At 40.9% G+C, this 21905-nt stretch overlaps 1 protein-coding gene and 1 pseudogene across 1 annotated transcript in view; both read right to left on the bottom strand.

Moving 5' to 3' along the window:
* CTNND2 (catenin delta 2) overlaps window positions 1-21905 on the bottom strand; it is a 1126037-nt gene that overhangs the window by 717280 nt on the left and 386852 nt on the right. The gene's annotated exons all lie outside the window — the stretch shown is intronic.
* Window positions 3396-4300, bottom strand: LOC138421561 (ribosyldihydronicotinamide dehydrogenase [quinone] pseudogene; annotated as a pseudogene).

Genomic DNA, 21905 nt, shown 5'->3' with positions numbered 1-21905 from the left:
CACAAAAAAGATAAATTCTATCAGCTATACAGAAAGTGGAAATCAGACCAAAAAGGCAGGATGGTCAAGGGGGAAATTACGATTTTTTTTTTTTTCAAGGCGTCCAATTTGAGAAGCGGAGGTTGCTGATGTGGGCTTGAAGAAGGATGAGAATCTTAGACAGACCTGAGTTCATATCACAGTCCTGGAACCTGTTGGTCTCAGGGCCTTGAATGAGCTGTTCAGTTTTTCTAAGGGTTAGTTTCATTACCTGTAAAATGGGTTTACAACACTTATTAGGTTGAGGTGAAGATTAAATGAGACATTAACCATGAAGAATAAGCCTGTGGTATGTCTGGCAAATGTCCAGTACCCAACAGATATTAATACTCCTGTCACAAAAAAATGAAACTCATAATGAAGAAACTATTTTTATATGATTTGGAGTATTGAGTTTAGTCCCTACTGGCCATCTAGTTGTCTCAATATACGAATTTCATCTTCATACTACTTACATATCACAGATGAAGGAAAATAATGCTTTTAAAGCTTCATGTTTCATTCTTTACATTTCAGTAGAACAACGATTCTAAATACAAAGGTCTAATTATGTGGTGAGGAGAAGGCAATGGCACCCCACTCCAGTACTCTTGCCTGGAAAATCCCATGGACAGAGGAGACTGGTAGGCTGCAGTCCATGGGGTTGCTAAGAGTCGGACACGACTGAGCGACTTCACTTTCACTTCTCACTTTCATGCATTGGAGAAGGAAATGGCAACCCACTCCAGTGTTCTTGCCTGGAGAATCCCAGGGACAGGGGAGCCTGGTGGGCTGCCCTCTATGGGGTTGCACAGAGTTGGACACGACTGAAGTGATTTAGCAGCAGTGGCAATTACGTGGTGAACTACGAAGTGAATAACCTTTGCAGTACTTGATACATCACCTTATAAAACAGTCAACAGAATCAAGGAAGAATGTTTCTATAAAGCTCCCTAAAACCCACTGTGCAAAGATTACTTTTAATGAAAAATGCTTCATTCAGTACATCAAGGATTTTGACTGTTTCAACTACAGGACTCTTATATCATATTTTAATCTTTATGTTTTATTTTTCCATATACTTCAGTTTTTTAATAAATATAATTATAGCAAAGTACTTATTTTATCTAAAAAAAATTCAGAAAAGGTTTTCACAATATCACAATTAACTTCTTTTAAAAAACAAATTATCTGCACATTTGTGTTTTGGGGATGGGAAAACTTCTAAGAATGCTGAAAAATACTGAAAAACAGGGTGGGGGTCAGTTTGGGAGAACTAAAACTCCCAGCATTACCGGCCTTTGTCTTCCCAGAGAAGATGAGCGCATTTTACTTGCATCCATGGGATGCTCTAGAGTGAAATCTTTGAAAAGTAGGACCTGATGTGTCCTCTAAATATATTAAACATATATATTAAATATATTCTTGCTCTTTTCCACAAGAACAGATTTTTGTTTGTTTGTTTCATCTTCATTTTATTTGTCTTTACTTTGGTTATGCAATGGCAATGGTTTCTTTATTTCTTTAGTAGTTTACACTTTTCCACACAATCCCACTTTTAAATCCCCTACCCGAATAGTGGGGGCTTCCCAGGTAGCTCAGTGGTAAAGAATTCACCTGCAGGAGATATGGGTTCAGTCCCTCAGTCTGGACTATCCCCTGGAGAAGGAAATAGCAAACCACTCTGGAATTCTTGCCTGGAAAATTCCATTGACCAAGGAGCTTGGTAGGCTATATGTAGTCCATGGGGTCACAAAAGAGTCAGACAAGACTTAGGGACTAAACAACAACTTCTATGGTGACCCTCCCCTTCTCCTTTTCCCCACAGTTACCAAATACTTGAAAATATTTTCTCCCATTTTGAGAGTTGATTTTGTTTTGTTCATGGCTTCTTTTGCTGGGCAAAAGGTTTTAAATTAAATTAGTTCTCATTTGTTTATTATTGTTTTTATTACTACAGGAAGTGGATTAAAAATGAGCTTGCTGTGATTTATATCAAAGAATATTCTATGTTTACCTGTAAGAGTTTTAATAATATCCTGTTCTGCATTTAGGTCTTCGATCTGTTTTGAGCTTATTTTGTGTATGGTGTTAGGGAGTGTTCTAATTTCATTCTTTCACACGTAGCTGTCCAGTTTTCCCAGCACCATTTACTGTCTTTTCTTGATTGCATATTCTTCACTCCCTTGTCATAGACTAGGTGACCACAAGCATGTGGGGTTAGCTCTGGGCTTTCTATCCTATTTCACTTGTCTGTATTTCTTCTTGTTGCGCCAGTGCCATACTGTCTTGTTAACCGTAGCTTTGTAGTATAGTCTAAAATCAGGACATCTGATTCCTCCAGTTCCTTTCATTTTTCTTTCTCAAAACTGCTTTGTCTATTCAGTGTCTTCTGTGTTTCCATACAAATTTTACAATATTTTTTGTTCTAGTTCAATGAAAAATGTCATTGTTAATTTGATAGATAGTGCACTGAATCAGTAGATTGCTTTGGGTAGTACAGTCATTTATATAATATCGACTCTTCCAATCCAAAAACAGGGTGTATCACCATCTGTATATGTCATCTTTGGTTTCTTCCATCAGCATCTTATAGTTTTCTAAGTACATGTCTTTTGCCCCCTTCAGTAGTTTTATTCTGAGATATGTTATTCTTTTCATTGTGATGGTAAATGGGATTGTTTCCTTAATTTCTGTTTCTAATCTCTTGTTGTTAGTGGATAGAAATGCAAGACATTTTTGCAAATTAATTTTGTACCCTGCATCTTCACCAGATTTATTGATGAACTCTAGTAATTTTCTGGCAGCATTTTCAGGATTTTCTATGTATAATATTACATCATCTACAAACAGTGACAATTTTACTTCTTTCCAATTTGGACTCCTTTTATTTCTTTTTATTCTCTGATTGCCGTGTCTCGGATTTCCAAAAGTATAATGAATTACGGTACTAAGTATAATGAATTATGGTACTAAGATTACATCCTTGTAATCTTAGAGGAAATGCTTTCAATTTTTCATCATTGAGAATGATGTTTGCAGTATATCTATCATATATTTTATTATGTTGCACTAGGTGCCCACTCTATGCCCACTTTCTGGAGAGTTTTATAAAAAATCGGTCTCAGGTTTTAACAAAAGTTTTTTCTGCATCTATTGAGATGATACTATGATTTTGATTCAGCAGTTTTTTAATATGGTTTGTCACAGTGACTGTGGCATATATCAAATAATCCTTGCATCCTTGGGATAAATCCTACTGGATCATGATGTTGTGATCCTTTTATTTTTTATTTTATTTTATTTTTTTAATTGTGACATCCTTTATTACAGGCGCCTGCGTGGCATTACACGTCTCACACCTCCCACGTGGCCCCTGCAGTGTGGTGTGGCCCCGTCACTGCCCGAAGTACCACGGGGGCGAGCATGGGATGGGCTCCTCCTCCCAGATGGTCTTCAGCCTCTGCACCCAGGAGGCCACCATCCTCTTTCTTTCTTCTTCGGACGCCATTTCAGGACCAAAACTGACCTGAGGGGCAAGGACTTTAAATCCGCAAAAGTGCAGTGTGCCGTGCTGGAGGGGCCACAGGAAGTACCGGAAGTCTCCGTTGACCCCAGTCTTGGAGAACATGCTGGCCGTGCCGCCTGTGGTTAAGGACAGGATGGCCAGCTTACCCTTGAGGAAGCCGTCATCGTAGGAGCCGGGGAAGTCGAAGGCAAAGCCCTGGCACAGCACCCTGTCCATCCAGCCCTTCAGCACGGCGGGCACGCTGAACCAGTACAGCGGGAACTGGAATATCACCAGGTCGGCCTCCTGAAGCTTCTTCTGCTCCTCAATGATGTCGCTGCTCAGAGACCGCTTCTCGTAAGCCTTGTGGGTCCCCACGCCTTAGCTGAAGAAGCCAGGGTTGGAGAGGGTGCCAGTGATATCCTTCCCTGTGGCCCTGGGCTCAAAGTTCACGGCATAGAGGTCAGAAATGGTGACGGTGCAGCCCTGCTGGCTCAGCTCAGCCACCGCCACGTCCTTCAGGGACCCGTTCAAAGACCTGGGCTCTTGGTGTGCATAGACGATGAGCACTTTCTTACCTGCCATGTCCCAGGAAGATGGGTATTCTTCTCTCTGAATCCTGCGGAGAGGAGGGTGTGCTGTTTTGTTAGTCCTGGGTGCAGGGGGCCCTGAGCTCTCAGGCACAGTCACTCTCAGTGATGCCAGTGACCTCAGCCAAAACGCCCAAGGACGATCGGCAGGACGAGACTTCCCTCTGGGAGAACGTCCAGCGTCCACGCCACGATCTGGCCGTGTGGACTACGCACTCACAGGCGTCCTGAGCGGACAGTGTTGTGATCCTTTTAATGTGTTGTTGGATTCTGTTTGCTAGTATTTTGTTGAGGATTTTGGTGTCTATGTTCATCAGTGATAATGGCCTATAATTTTCTTTTTGCTATATCTTTGTCTGCTTTTGGTATCAGAGTAACTCTGGCCTCATATAATGAGTTTGGAAGTGTTCCTTCCTCTGTGATTTAGAGGAAGAATTTGAGAAGATATGTGTTAGTGCCTCTCTAAATTTTTAATAGAATTTGCCTGTGATGCCATTTGATCTAGGACTTTGTTGAAAGGTCTTTAATCACAGTTTCATTACTTGTGATTGTTTGGTTCACATTTTTATTTCTTCCTCGTTCAGTCTTGGACAGCTGGACTTTTCTAAGAATTTGTCCATTTCTGCCAGGTTGTCCATTTTATTGGCATGTAGTTGCTTGTAGTAGTCGCTGATGAGTGTCTTATCTCTGTGGTGTCAGTTGTAACTTCTCTTTCATTTATAATTTTATTGTCTGAGTCCTCACTCTTGTTTTTCTTGATGAGTCTCTAATACAGCAAGACCATCTGAATCAGGATTTATAAACCTTCTTGGGTTTCTAATAGAACAAACACTAACCTTGGGTGTGCTTGCTGGAGACTGTGAGCTCACTACTCATATACTTTTTTCACACCATTTTTATGGGTGGAGCGCATTAGGAGACTTTTTTTCATGCAAGCTGTCTTCCAAACATATAGTCACAATATCCAGTGCTCTTCATCTGTATAGATTTATTTCCATCTGGTATCATTTTTCTTCTGTCAGAAAGACTTCTTTTAATATATCTTGTAATGTGGTTCCTTCAGTGATTAATCATTTCTGATTTACAGCTTAATAGTTTTCATTTTGCCCTCATCTTTGAAAGACAGGTTTGTTTCACTGTCTTCTCTTGCACTTAGTGTTTCTAACAAAACAATGCAAAACTATGGTATTTCCTACCTTCATGTCTTTGAATGTAGTGTGTCTTTTTTGTTCTGACTCTGTTTGAGATTTTTCTCTTTACCACCAGTGTTGGATAACTCCTTATAAAGTTCTTTGCAAGTAGCTTTCTTTGGGTTTCCTATACTTGGGGTTCATTTGGTTTCTTGGATCTGTGAATTTATAGTTTTTATCAAATGTGGAAATTTTTCAGCCATTAGCTTTTCAAAAAACAATTTTTTTTTTCTTACCCACTATGTGCTATTTTGTTGACTAAAATTAAGTGTACATTAGGCCATTTGGAATGGTCCCACGGTTATGGATTCCTTTTTCCACTTTTAAAAGTTTTTTTTTTTCCTTTCTTTGTGTTTCACATTGTTCAGTTTTATTGGTGTTTTCAAGTTAACTGATACCTTCTTCTGTGATGTCTAATCTAACATCAGTCCCATGGAGTATATTTTTAATCTTAGACACTAATGAATTAAAGATCTCTAGAACTTTAATTTGGGTATATTTCTTATATCTTCCATATCCCAGTTATGAACATATGGAATACACACATAAAAAATATTTTATTATCCTGATTTGCTAATTCTAGCATCTGTGTCAGTTTCAACTGATTGATTTTTCTTCTCAGCATGGGCCCCATTTTCACTTCTCTGCACATGTGATCTTTGATGGAACATAATACATTTTGAATTTTACCCTGTTGTGTTTTGGGCATCTTCATATTCCTGCAAATGCCTTAAGCTCTGTTCTGGGACACAGTGAAGCTACTTGGAACTAATTTCATACACCTGAGTCTGGTATTTAAGACTTGTTAAGGAAACAGGATCATTTAGTCCAGAGTTAATTAACTTACCCTACCTAGGCAGACCTTTCTGTGTACTCAATGGTCTGTGAATTATGGGATTTCCCAGCTTGGCTGGAGGGTGTAAGCACGTTTTTGGTCCCAGTGTGAGCACCAGGTACTATTTCCCACCATCCTTTCAGGTTATTTCTTCCCCTCCTCTCTGGTGGTTCCCGCACGTAAACGGGCTTCTCAGTTCTCAGCTGCATAGTTGAAGGGGACCCTCGATGGATCTCAAGGATTTTCTTTCTTTGCAGAAATCACCTTTTTCCTATTTTCCCTGCAAATTCCAGCCACCTTTACTACCTAGACCCTCAGTACCTTCTCCCCAGCTCAGAGAGTCCTCAGGGCTCTGCCTGGGTCCCCCTTTCTCCACTGCTACAGGGAAATTCTCTCAAGGCAGTAAGCCTGGGCAATTGTAAGGCTCACCACATTTGCTTTTGTCTCTTAAGAATCTTTTTTTTTTTTTTTAAACTGAAGTCCTAGGTGGCTCAAATGGTAAAGAATCTGCCTACAATGTGGGAGACCTGGGTTTGATCCTGGGGTTGGGAAGATACCTTGGAGGAGGAGATGGCAACTCACTCGAGTATCCTTGCTTGGAGAATTTCATGGACAGAGGAGCCTGGTGGGCTACACCCCATGGGGTCACAAAGAGTCAGACACAACTGAGCCACTAAGCACACACACGTATTGTATTGACAGGAAATAGTACATGCCATGTATTTGCCATTCTCATATAAGTAATAAAACTCGACTATTATATGTTATGAGGAGGGCATGGCAACCCACTCCAGTATTCTTGCCTGGAGAATCCCCATGGATGGAGGATCCTGGTGGGCTATAGTCCATGGGGTTGCAAAGAGTCAGGCATGACTGAGCAACTAAGCACATAATTAATTTACAATATTGTGTTAGGTTCAGGTTCTTAGCAAAATGATTTATATATATATATATATATATAACTGAATATACATATGTATATAAATATATACATATATATACACAAACACAATCTATATATATGATGCATCTATATCTTCCTGACCCAGGAACTGAATCCTCGTCTCTGTGTCTCTTGCATTGGTAGGATGATTCTTAATCACTATGCCAGTGCCACCTGGGACGCCTTATACATAATCTATAAATACAACACACACACACACACATATAGGTTTTTGTAACATACACACAATGCATTTTTGAGAAATAAAAGTTGTCTTATAGAGTTTTCTTTCACACATACACTCACACATTCATAACCATACACACGATAAAATATAAATAGTTAACCAACAATGACCTACTGCACAGGCAACTATATTCAGTATTTTGTAATAATGTACGAGGGAAAATAATCTGACAAAGAATATACATATATATCTAATATACTTCAACAATTGTTTTTAAAGAATCACTGTCCTCTACTGCCTAAAGTTCAGTGTTTTGAAAACTGGTTTTCCTAATTTTTTTGTACATATATATTTTTTGTTGTTGTTTTAGGTGGGAAGGTATTTCTAGGCACTGTTACTTTCTTAGCTGAAAGGTTTTTAAGAATTAACTATTATTCCATCATGCGTGATTTGTAAATGCTTTTTTCCTATTGTGTTAAAAATTCATATTAAACATATTACTAAACAGCTAAATAGTTAAGTTTTTACCCATTTTCTTAAATATTGCTCACTACTACATTATTAAAAATAGAGCTAATTTTGGGTTACTTTTTCCTTTTGACTGCATGACTTTTTAATTGGAATGGCATTTCCTCCATTTAGGAAATTGAATCAATTCATTGCCTTTTAAAAGATGTCCTGCCCATAAATGTTTACTTTGTCATTGCATATGTGAAACAAGAAATTAAGTTAATTTTCCTTCTGTGTTTTTCTATGGAATATACACTATATATCAAGATCTTCAAGGAAGGAGGAGGTTTCTCTTCTGCATCTAAAATTCTATATTTTATCATTAAATTAAGATAAAATAATAATAAAATTGGAGGAAAAACATGCATTGAGGACTTACTACTGATTGCATTACTAGTCAGCATATAAGGAGGAAACATCTCCTGCTGAGTTGCCATTGTATATCATATCTAGGACAGTCCTGGGACATCATAGGTTCTCAATAAATATCTATTAAATAAATGTATCTGCACTGAGCTAAGTGCTTTACATGTATTGCCTTGTATAGGAGGAAAGGGAAAGTGAGTCATTCAGTTGTGTACGACTCTTGCGACCCCATGGACCACACAGTCTATGGAATTCTCCAGGTCAGAATACTGGAGTGGGTAGCCGTTCCTTTCTCCAGGGGATCTTCCCAACCCAGGGATGGAACCCAGGTCTCCCACATTGCAGGTGTATTCTTTACCAGCTGAGCCACCAGGAAAGACCAGCAATACTGGAGTGGGTAGCCTATCCCTTCTCCAGGGGATCTTCCCAACCCAGGAATCAAATCAGGGTCTCCTGCATTTCAGGCAGATTCTTTACCAGCTGAGCTACCAGGGAAGCCCTTGTATAAATATGACAAAACTGCTCTTTCTTAGGTTCTGTTTTTCTTTCTTCCTTTGCAAAAACACTGAGATAATTAAGATCAAAGGATTAGCCTTGTCCAGGAAAGAAATTCTTCTTTCAAAAGTAGGAAAGAGAATGAGATCAAAGATGATGTTTTAGGAGATCTGGATATAGAGAAGAGACAAGTTGAATGGAATAATTAATATTGGATGGTCTAAATATTCCCAGTACTGTCAATTATTTCGTTCCAGAGACCACCGCCATCTATTAATGTGGGGAAGACATATGATGTCAGTATAAACTATGAGGTTCATTAACTTTCACATTTACTCATAATTTAAACAGTTTTTATTGGTATAAACTTTAGAGATTGGGTTCTGAAATGCCTTACTTCATTGCCAGTTATTTTATAGTCATTTCTACTTTATCCCAACCCAAGCACCTAAGGAAGGGCTGTTTTTGTCACAGCATATGGTTGGGGATGGAAACTCTCAATGGAACTGGTCCTACAGTAGTTTCATGCTTAGAACTGAAAACTGACCTTTGAATTGGTAACTAGAAGAGCTACAGCTGAGGAGCTCTCAAACTTGGGGCACTCCTATGGTCTACAGGCACCTACAGTATCCTCCAGGGCATCATCACCCCGTGAAGGAGCTTCTATTCCAGTGGGAGGTACTCACCTTGTGATGTGGATGGAAAGATAACCTTTCCCAGTTCTAACTCACTTTGACATCTGGAGGGAGAACAGACCTCCCAGGACTGAATATTTCCTGGTATTAGATACTTTGAGATGAAAGAGCATTCAAGAGACAGACATTGCTAATAAGGCCTGGTGGGTATCCTAATGGGAAAAAGAAATGTAGATATATTCAGTGAAATGTGTAATATTGGTTGTAAGTGAATAATGTGAGATTAAGTTAATTCAGTGAAGGTGAGACTGTAAAGAGATATGAAAAGGACAGTGAAGAAAGCTCTTTGAAGGTTATCTGGATTTGAAGGGTAGAGGAACAAGAGATACCAGCAAAAAAAAAACAAAAAAACAAGAGTAACAAGGCCAGTAAGATGGCCTTCTCCTGGGCAGTTTCAGGGGAGAAGTGGTGATATAAATCAGGCTATAAAAGATGATATACCAAAAACACAGGAGACAAAAGCAGAAACAGACAAGCAGGACTAAATTGAATGAAAAAGTTGCTTTTGCTTTCAGCAGAGGAAATAGCCAAGAGAATGAAAAGGCAATCTACAGGATGGTAGAAAATATTTAAAGGGGTTAATTTCTAAAATAAATAAGGAACTCATACAACTCAATAGTTAAAAAAAAAAAGAAAAGTAACCAGTTAGAAAATGGGTAAAGCACTTGAAAAGCTATTTCCCCAAGGAAGACACATAAATGGCTCACAGGTATATTAAACAAACAAACAAAAAGGCAATGCAACATCACTACTGTCCAGGAAATACAAATCAAAACCACAGTATGATATTATCTAATAATATGGTGGGATGGTGAGTATCAAAGGGCAGAAGATATCAAGTACTAGCAAGGATGTAGAGAAACTGCACCCTGTCGATGGAAATGTAAAATTAAGGTAGGTATGGAGGTTCCTTAAAAAATCCGAAAACAGAACTACCATATGATCTGGCAATCCCACTCCTGGGTAAACATCCAAAAGAAATGAAATTAGGATCTAAAGGAAATACCAGGACTCCCATGCTCATTGCAGCATCAGTCACAGTAGCCAAGCTAGGGAAGTAACTCTAATGTTCCAGAAAAAATGGATAAGGAAAATATGGCGTACGCATATAAGGCGACATTACTCGGCCGTGAAGGACTTAGTCGATCAGTCAAGTCCAACTCTTTGCAGCCTCATAGACTGTAGCCCTCCAGGCTCCTCTGTCCACGGATTTCTGCAGGCAAGAATACTGGAGTGGGTTGCCATTTCCTTCTCAAGGGGATCTTTCCCACCCAGGGATCAAACCTGAGTCTCCAGCATTGCAGGCAGATTCTTTACTATCTGAGCTACCAAGGAAGACCTTAGAAAAGAATAAAGTTATACTATTTGTGACAACATGGATGAACCTGAAATAAGTCAGTTACAGAAAGAAAAAAATATATATATGATTGCACTTACATAAGTTATCTAAAATAGTCAAACTTACAGAAGCAGAAAATAGAATGGTGGTTGCCAGGGCCTAGGGAGTGGGGTAAATGGGAAGTTGTTCAAGGGTATAACGTCTCAGTTATAGAAGCTGAACAAGTCTTGAGAGTGCCTATATTTAACAAGTGTTAAAATTAACTTAAAACTTTGTTAATAGAGCATATCTCATTTTTAGTGTTTCTATCACCCCTTCCCCCCATAAAAGGCAAAGAGACACAAGGACACTTTTTCAGGCGATGGACATGTTTATACGCTTATTACTTTTATTGTGGAGAAGGAAATGGTAACCCTATTCTTGCCCGGAAAATCCCATGGATGGAGGAACCTGGTAGGCTGCAGTCCATGGGGTCGCAAAGAGTCGGACACGACTGAGTGACTTCACACACACACACACAGGTGATCACTGCAGCACTGTCTATAACAGCCAAGACACAGAATCAAACTACATGCCCACTGACAGATGAATGGACAAAGATGTGCTGTACATATACATATATATGGACATATAGATATGTACATTACAAGAATATATACCATGAAATACTACTATCCATAAAAATGAAATAATGCTATCTGCAACAATATTTATAGACGTAGAGATTATCATACTAAGTGAAATCAGACAGAAAGATACATACAACACCACTTATATGTGAAACCTGAATAACTCTTACAAATGAACTTGTATTTGCAAAATAGAAACAGACTCACATATGTACAAAACAAATCTATGGTTACTAAAGAGGAAGGGCTGGGCAAGGGGAGGGATAAATTAGGAGTCTGGGATTAACAGATACAAACTACTATGTATAAAATAGATAATCAACAAAGACATATTGTACACAAGGAACTGTCATAACCTATAATGGAAAAGAATCTGACAAAGTATAAATATATACACATGTATAACTGGGCTTCCCGGATGGCTCAGTGGGTAAAGAATCCACCTGCAATGCGGGAAAGGGCAGGAGATTCAGTTTCAATCACTGTGTCAAGAAGATCCCTTGGAAAAGGGAGTAACAACCTACTCTGATGGACAGGGAGGCCTGGCGTGCTGCAATTCATGGGGTCACAAAGAGTCGGACACGATTGAGTGACTGAACTGAACTGAACTGGTGTTCTTACCTAGAGAATCCCATGGACAGAGGAACCTGATGGGCTATAGTCCATAGGGCCTCAAAGAGTCAGACATGACTGGAGTGACTGAGCACAGTGTATGTGTAACTGAATCCCTTTGCTGTACACTTGAAACTATCACAACATTGTAACACATCTATACTTCCCCTGCAAAAAGTCTGATGGGTGGATTAGAGGGCATTCTATGACGAAAAAGCAAGTATTGTCAGAGAACCTTAACCTCCCTGCTACTGCTGCTAAGTCATTTCAGTCGTGTCCGACTGTGTGTGACCCCAGAGACGGCAGCCCACCAGGCTCCTCTGTCCCTGGGATTCTCCAGGCAAGAACACTGGAGTGGGTTGCCATTTCCTTCTCCAATGCATGAAAGTGAAAAGTGAAAGTGAAGTCATTCAGTCGTGTCGACTCTTAGCGACCCCATGGACTGCAGCCTACCAGGCTCCTCCGTCCATGGGATTTTCCAGGCAAGAGTACTGGAGCGGGGTGCCTAGCAGGTGGAAATTATCTTGTTTTAGAGATCATAAAACTTTATAGAAGGAGTGGATGTATGAAAGCAAAGTCCATTAAAATGTGTTAAGAGTAAGATTTAAATGATTCTCTCTCCTGGAATAGAATAGCACATTGTTGAGTCACATACTATATTAGGATTCTTATAAGAAAAATTGTCACATAGTTTTATAACTTTTTCCTAAAGAGCCTGAATTAATAATTCATTTAACTTAATTAAATAGAGTTTATTAAACACTTTTAAATGGATAAAAACATGTACTGTCCCTTGAGGGGCTTAGCTAATTCAGCCTCAAAAGTGAAATCAGAAAACACACACAGTTTCATTAATTCCTTCAATAAATATTTTATCTATTGTGGCACACTTTCAGTTGGGATCCTACAAGTGAGGTTTGAAACTGTGGAAAAATTTAGACTGAACAGAGCATTAAGCAAAACTACATTTGTCAGATTTTATTCCTGGAAAAGAGATTGGACAGAAATGATGAACAGAGAAGATGGATGAGATGCTGGGTGGTATGAAACAAAGGTGTTCCCCGCTGTTGATTCTGAATACTCATTGGAAGTTCTGATGCTGAAGCTGAAGCTCCAGTACTTTGGCCACTTGATGTGAAGAGCTGACTCACTGGAAAAGACCCTGATGCTGGGAAAGACTGAAGGCAGGAAGAGAAGGGGATGACAGAGGATGACATGGTTGGATGGCATCACCGACTCAATGGACATGAGTTTGAGCAAGCTCTGGGAGGCAGTGGAGAAGAGAGGAGCCAGCCACGCCATAGTCCATGGGGTCACAAACAGTCGGACATGACTTGGCGACTAAACAGCAACACAGCAACAACAATGTTGACGCGATTGCTGAAATCCAAGGACTTACGATGCAAACGGACTGTGCTGAAGGGAGAAGGGGAAACTGAAACAATCCCAAGGCTATTTATGTGGACAATACATGCTCAGGCATCCAGGCTTCTTTATCAACACCCCCTCCAGTAGGAGAAAACAATATTGAGGATCAGACCCACTGAGACACATAACGGTGGTCCCGTTGTGCAAAGGGCAGGTGCCAAGTGTTCATGTTTGCTAACGAATGGTGATGGGAATGAGCGTAGAGAGCAGTGAGGGGCACGGGCTTTGATCCATGCAACCGCCGCAGTGGAGGCTCCAGGGCACTCCTCACCGAGTCCACAAGGAAAGCTTGCCCCTCCTGAACCAAGTGAGACGAGGCGGGAAAACCGAGTGATGAGCCACGGAAGGTGCTAGTCCTATGAGGAAGACTGGAAGCCTGAAGTCTGATACCTCTAGACGCGGTCAACTTTCCTGCTGCCTCCTACTTCTTCAGTTTGGGTCCAGACCCGGTCTTATTTTGAGAGAATTCCTGGGTCAGCAATAAAGTTAGCAATCATTTCCAGGCCTGGGGCCTTTATAGGAGCATCTTCTAAAGGACTCATCCTTCCTGGGGACTGATGCTCTGCTCTACATTCCATCTTGGTGCCTGTTGTGGGCTTTGTTGGACAATCTCTTGGCTCATCCAATGAGCCCTTCAACCAATAGAGATCTCTGCTCTCCCCTCCTCTCTTCCATCCTCTCCATCCAAGACTAACACCCATTGCCTAATATCTCTCTGCCTCTTGCTGGAGTCTCAGCACATTGCCTCTTTCATCCAGAGGCTCACGATGCCCTGCATATTTCACTCCCCATGTCTTGCCATCTTTCCTGCATGAGACCTGGATTTTAGAAGCACTGATATCAACACAATCACATCAGTTTTATGTAAAAGAAGGTAATGGAAGATCACTGCTATTTCTTTCCTTTTAAATTTATTTATTTTTAGGGTGTGCTGGGTCTTGGTTGCAACACACGCTTTTTTATGGTTGTGCTGAGAAGGGGCCACTGTCGAGTTCTGGTGTGTGGACTTCTCATCATGGTGACTTCTCTTGTGAAGCACTCGCTCTAGAGTGCGTGGGCTTCAGCAGATGTGTTGTGGGCTCAGCAGTTGTGGCTCCCAGGCTCTAGAGCACAGGCTCACTAGTTGCGTGCATGGGATTAGTTGCTCTGGGGCATGCAGCATCTTCCCAGATCAGGGATCGAACCTGTGTCTCCTGCACTGGCAGGCAGATTCTTCACCGCTGAGCCCCCAGGGAAGCCCTCACTGCTCTTGGATTCCATGCTTTCAGGACCTGTACTTAGTGATTCTGCTTGCAATAGTGGAGCAAAATGACTGTTCATGTGTTTTGAAATATTAGAGAGGGAATTATAGTCATTATCATCTTATATTGTTATCTTCAGATGTTCCCCTCAGAGAGGATCAGAGTCTAGGAATTTTTCTCTGTTCTCTGGCTGGAATCTCTGCAGGAAAAATGAAAGACGAGTTTTCCACTGTGTAGATGAATTTTTGCTCCCTGATGCCCTCATCTCTGCATCCATCAAGGATTCATGTTATCAAGCGATCCTGGGTGACCTTTTTTCTCACATCACTTTTAATTCCCCTTTCACATGAATGAGTTGATGTCATAGCCACAAACTCAGGGCGATGTTAATTTCATCGCACCGAGACAAGTTCCAAAGCCAAATCTGAAGGGAAGGTGGAACAGATGACAGGGTAATAATAGGAAGCTTACAACAAAGCATCCAATAAGTCTGGGAAGAACAAGTCTTGATGTCGAGATAGAATGGAACAAATCAATGTCAACTGTAAAGCTATGTAAACCTCATCGACAAGTCAAAAACTATGGCAAAGAGCTGTCCTTGAAAGTTTACAAAACTGACAGATTAGTGTTTTAAAGAACCATGGTGTCATCCTGGGTCACCTAGCAGGAAAGCAAATGACAGGAATCAGTGCCCCAAAGTGGAATCATAGGCACCTTTCCAGAACAGTTTCAATAAAATAAAATATAACAAACACCTCTCTCTGGCCAGCTCCAGTCTGTAAAATTTCATCAGTTCTAACCAATGCATTGATATCCAAATAAAGCTTGTTTATCAGGGTGTGTGCTCATTTGCTCAGTCATGTCTGACTCTTTGAGATCCCATGGACTGCAGCCCACCAGACTCCTCTGTCCATGGGATTTCCCAGGCAAGAATTCTGGAGAGGGTTGCCATTTCCTCCTCCAGGGAATCTTCCTGACTCAGGGACAGAACTCAAGACTCTTGCGTCTCCTGCATTGGCAGGCAGATTCTTTACTACTGCACCACCTGGGAATTTACTTAATTCCTCTAACTGGCAGTATTCCATGAAATAAAGAAGGGGATATTTCTTGGGAGTTTAAGATGATGTAAGAATCCATTAAGTTGGATACCAAGTTTAGTAATAATACTGCATGGGTGACCCTTACCTACATCACAATAATTTCTGAACTTTTTTAATGCCTGGTAATAACTCAGAGCTACAAAATAAATCTTTACTGGTAATGGGGCCCTGATGTACATTTTGAAAATTGCCTACTAGTGGTTGTTATGTCTATACCTACTTGGAAATAACTTTTCTTTATGTCACAGCCCACAGTAATGACAATCAATACTTTAAGTGTTTACTTACCATATATCATACTCTACCAAATGCTTTACAAGCATTAACTTATTTATTTCTCACATTTGACTCCATAAGGTAGGTACTTTATTTTCTAAGACATCTTAAATTTACGGATGCTAACTAGCTTCCCCAAAGATTAACTGGGACTAGAACTAAATGTCTGTCTTAAATTAAATGTTCAGAACCCCACTGCCTGAAAACTCTTGAGCATTTATTTGTATTGTTTTAATGGCGGTTATAGAACTAGGAACAATACCATCAAAATAAAAACACAAATCTCATTAATGTGGAATGCCTCCAGCTCACTTGTTCTAGTTTTTCTTGCCTTCCCAGATATAAAATATTGAAATTATTATGTCCAACCACAGACAGAATTATTGTCAGTGCACCGTCCAAGTTCACACTACCACTGAAATATTTCCTTCTAATAATGGCCCTTAACTTTTGCCACTGCCAAAGTCAGATATACTCCATGAAGGCAATGAGGATGCTGAAGAATTATGCTCCAATGTCCTTGCCTATATTTAGCCTGTGATGGAGAAACCAGCATTCTAATATTTAAAGCACGAAAGAGGAAGTACCAGAGCCCCAGGCTCAGCTGAAATCAATGACTTGCCGTCCCTCAAATGACAGGGGGCACTAGTAGTGAAGGACACACCTGTCAATGCAGGAGGGATAAGAGCAGCTGGTTCGATCCCTGGTGCAGGAAGATCCCCTGGAGGAGGGCATGCAACCCACTCCAGTATTCTTGCCTGGAGAATTCCATGGACAGAGGAACCCGGAAGGCTATAATCCATAGGGTCGCAAAGAGTTGGACATGACTGAAGTGACTTAATGCACACACACACACACATCCACGCACACACAAAGGAACTCTGACAATGCTCAGTCTACACCCACTGCTTCCAATATCTACTTTCTCTTCTCCACTCTTCCCCTGATTCCAAGTCTAGGGAAAATGCCTCTGTCTTCAGTTTTATGCTGCCAGTCCCAACACTGACTCATTTAATTCCATCTGTTCTGTACATTACTGACCTCCACTCACTCCTTATACAAGAGAAAAAAATGACCAGGACTTTTATAGTGCCAACAATGCTTTACTGAATTCACTTAATTACCTGCTTGTATTCCCTCATTGAATATACATGTCTTCTTGGCAGGAACCATGTCTTTGCATTATCGCCTTCCTCTCATCAAGCGTTCAGTGTACTCAACGGATGGATGGATGGATGGATGACTTAATGTATAACTCAAATAATGTTTGGGTCAATATAAGAAAGTGTGCAGTAGTGTGTCTGCATAGAGCAAACTTACCAATGCCTTTGATAAAATGTAGAAGGTGAGGCTAAATTATTTTTGTGGCATTTCCAATACAAAATTCCTGTAATCTGTTTCATGATTTTCTCTCTCTCTCTGTCCCACACTCTGTCACTCATTAAATGCCTTTGGTACATCAAGTACCACTGTGATACTGTGATTTACAATAAGAACTGTACCTTTGGTCTTCATCCCCATTTCTGTCACAGATACCCTTTGGGGTTTCACAAGTGGTAAGACTGTGACAACGGTGTCTTGTTAGATGAATGAGATGACTTTTGGACTACACCTAAGGACGGGGGCTGGTTTGGAGGAGAACCAACATTGTAATTAAAGGGTTGGAAAGTTCAGTTTTGGCCCCCAGACTTCTGGGAAGTGGCGGGGCGGGGGGATGGGGGGCTGGAGATTGAGTTGCCAACTGCCAATAGCCAATAATTTAATAAACCTGGCCTATGTAATAAAGCCTCCATAAAAACCCATAAGGATGTGGTTTGGTGATCTTCTGGGTTGGGGGACACTTGGAGTTTTGCAGGGAGGAACCACCTCTGAGAGAGTCCTGGGCCCTTTCCTCAGACCTTACCCTATGCCTCTTGTCCATGTGGCTGCTTCTAAATTATATCCTCTTATAATAAACCAGTGATCTAGTAAATAAAGTGTTTCTGTGAGTCACTCTATCCAATTAACTGAACCCGCAAAGGAGGCTGCTGGAACACCCAATCTATAGTTGGTCAGTTGGCTAGAAGAAGAAGCACCAACTTGGACTTTCCATTGGCATATTAAGCGCATTGGGAGGGTAGTGCCTGGGGGGCAGGACTGAGCCTTTAGCCTGTGAGATCTGATGTTGCCATCTCCAGGTAGACAATCTCAGAACTGAGCTGGACTGTAGGACAGGCAGCGGGTACCAGAGAATTGCCTGGTGTGGGGGAAAGCCCGACACTGAAATGGACAGCAGGGCCATAACTCTCCTGTCTGCTGCTCTAATCCCCACTGACTCTATTCTCATTCTGGCCACCAGTATTTTTGCCCAGAAACCTAAACTTATTGTCCTAATTAGAGTGTCCACCTCTTCTTCAGACCTGCCTTCAGTCTCTTTTCCATGATACAGCCCAAATCACCTTTAAAAAATTTAATGTGATTCTGTATTTACCTACTTTCAATGACTATTTCCTAAGGATAAAAATTACCAGTTCTTAACATGCTGTGAAAGTGCTGCACTCAATATGCCAGCAAATTTGGAAAACTCAGCAGTGACCACAGGACTGGAAAAGGTCAGTTTTCATTCCAATCCTAAAGAAAGGCAATGGCAAAGAATGCTCAAACTACCACACAATTGCACTCATCTCACATGCTAGTAAAGTAATGCTCAAAATTCTCCAAGCCAGGCTTCAGCAATACGTGAACCATGAACTTCCTGATGTCCAAGCTGGTTTTAGAAAAGGCAGAGGAACCAGAGATCAAATCGCCAACATCTGCTGGATCATGGAAAAAGCAAGAGAGTTCCAGAAAAACATTTATTTCTGCTTTATTGACTATGCCAAAGCCTTTGACTGTGTGGATTACAATAAACTGCGGAAAATTCTGAGAGAGATGGGAATACCAGACCACCTGACCTGCCTCTTGAGAAATCTGTATGCAGGTCAGGAAGCAAAAGTTAGAACTGGACATGGAACAACAGACTGGTTCCCAATAGGAAAAGGAGTGCGTCAAGGCTGTATATTGTCACCCTGCTTATTTAACTTCTATGCAGAGTACATCATGAGAAACGCTGGGCTGGAAGAAACACAAGCTGGAATCAAGATTGCCGGGAGAAATATCAATAACCTCAGATATGCAGATGACACCACCCTTATGGCAGAAAGTGAAGAGGAACTGAGAAGCCTCTTGATGAAAGTGAAAGAGGAGAGAGAAGAAGTTGGCTTAAAGCTCAACATTCAGAAAACGAAGATCACAGCATCCTGTCCCATCACTTCATGGGAAATAGATGGGAAAATAGTGGAAACAGTGTCAGACTTCATTTTTTTGGGCTCCAAAATCACTGCAGATGGTGACTGCAGCCATGAAATTAAAAGACGCTTACTCCTTGGAAGAAAAGTTATGACCAACCTAGATAGCATATTCAAAAGCAGAGACATTACTTTGCTGACTAAGGTCCATCTAGTCAAAGCTATGGTTTTTCCAGTAGTCATGTATGGATGTGAGAGTTGGACTGTGAAGAAGGCTGAGCGTCAAACAATTGATGCTTTTGAACTGTGGTGTTGGAGAAGACTCTTGAGAGTCCCTTGGACTGCAAGGGGATCCAACCAGTCCATTCTGAAGGAGATCAGCCCTGGGATTTCTTTGGAAAGAATGATGCTAAAGCTGAAACTCCAGTACTTTGGCCACCTTATGCGAAGAGTTGACTCATTGGAAAAGACTTTGATGCTGGGAGGGATTAGGGGCAGGAGGAGAAGGGCACGACAGAGGATGAGATGGCTGGATGGCATCACTGACTTGATGGACATGAATCTGAGTGAACTCTGGGAGTTGGTGATGGACAGGGAGGCCTGGCATGCTGCGATTCATGGGGTCGCAAAGAGTCAGACATGACTGAGTGACTGAACTGAACTGAACTGAACATTCAATCCTCCAATGGCTGAACACTTGAAACAGTAAAGGAAATATCCTTACCACAAGCATCATGATGTCTCTCTTAAGTCTAGATACTGAGAAACTGAATGTTTTGAATCAATGTGTCCCTATTCATATTTTTCTTTTGTTTACACAAAACATTTTTGCAAGTTACTATGCTATAATTAATTTGAAATTATAAATATAACCTAACTGAAACTTAATCCTGTCACCACCTTTTCTTCCATATTTTACTACTGTTTAATTATAGATGTACAGTGTAAAGTTTAGAAGAACATTATCAATATAATCAATTAATTTGTGTGATGTTTATAACTCAGTTACTCCCATGTTCAAAGATATTCTCCCTCTGGCCACCAAAAAATGTATGTAATGATTTTCGGAGCAATAAAGACCATTTCTCTGATTTTGAGAAAAGCATCAGGAAGTACATGCTTTCACTGACCTAACTCTCAAAGTTCTCTTGCCAGATTGCAAAATTGGCATTGTCATTACTTTAAAAATTTTTTGTTTGCTTTCTGTTTATTTATTGGCTGCGTGAGTCGTTGTTGCTGCGAGGGCTTTTGTCTCGCTGCGGTGAGCAGGGGCTGCTGTCTAGCTGCCGTGCACAGGCTTCTCACTCGAGCGGCTTCTCTTGTTGAAGAGCACGGGCTCTGTGTGGGCGGGCTTCAGTATTTGGACTCCAGGGAGCTCAGTTTTGTGGTTCCCAGGCTCCAGTGCACAGACTTGGAAGTTGTGGCACATGGGCTTAGTTGCTCCGAGGCATGTGGGATCTTCCTGGACCAGGGATCAAACCACGTCTCCTGCACTGGCAGGCAGATTCTTTACCACTGAACCACCAGGGAAGGCCTCCCATTTACTTTTATGCTCTATCATGCATGTGGCAGACTAATCCATTTTCCCATGATTTATCATCTTCTTAACACAAAATTCCCTAGGAAGGTTACTGAGGGCTCTGAAGTATTCAAAGAGCCAGTCATCACTTCAGGACCAGGACATGTGCCATTTCTCCAGTGGCTCCAAGATTCTAGAGAGTTCGATCCTTAGCTCCTTGGAAATCAAAATCTGTCTCCAGTAATCTGGTGCTATTGCTGCTTAACTTCTCTTCAGTATTTCCCTGGTGGCTCAGATGGTAAAGCGTCTGTCTACAATGCGGGAGACCTGGGTTCCATCCCTGGGTGGGGAAGATCCGCTGGAGAAGAAAATGGCAATCCACTCCAGTGCTATTGCCTGGAAAATCCCATGGACAGAAGAGCCTGATAGGTTACAGTCCATGGGGTCGCAAAGAGTCGGACACGACTGAGCGGCTTTACTTTTACTTTATCACAGTATCAGGTTTCTCTGGCACATAAATGCAAAGCTAACACTGCTTTCTCACTAACAGCAACCTTCGATGGAGACTGAGCCATCAGTGCTGATTTGCCTGGAAACAAACAAACTCCCATTATTCTGGACTAATTACTCACACGATTGATTTCAAGGCAAGAACAATAATACCTTTTCCATTCAAATTTCTAGTACTTAAAGAGTAGTTGCCAAATAAACATTTGTGGAATGCATGAATAAATTAACAGGAGGGCAACAGATATTTAGGTGCAAAGTTTTCTGCAAGGTGCTGAATGACACAAATAGAAAAGACGTGGGTACAAAATTAGTTCATGTATGGATCCTATGATGGTTAGTTTTATACGTCAAGCTGACCAGGCGAAGGGATGGCTAGACAGCTGATAAAACATTATATCTCCATATGTCTCTGAAGGTGTTTCTGGAAGCGTCTAGCATTGGAAAGAGGAGAATAAACACAGAATAAGATCACTGTCACCAATGCAGGTTGGCATCATTCAAGACGGTGTTAATTATAATGTTCAAAACAAGAACACTCTTATATAACTTTTAATAATACAAACGGTGCAACAGTCTGACTCTGTTCTTCATTCCTTATCGTACTGTGGCTTCAATTAAAAAATATGATTTATACTATTTTCAGTGTTC

Source organism: Ovis canadensis, chromosome 16 (genome assembly GCF_042477335.2).
Source record: "Ovis canadensis isolate MfBH-ARS-UI-01 breed Bighorn chromosome 16, ARS-UI_OviCan_v2, whole genome shotgun sequence".
Classification (NCBI taxonomy): Eukaryota; Metazoa; Chordata; class Mammalia; order Artiodactyla; family Bovidae; genus Ovis; species Ovis canadensis.
The sequence above is the reverse complement of the archived record's forward strand: the minus strand, read 5'-3'. Positions and strand labels throughout refer to the sequence as shown.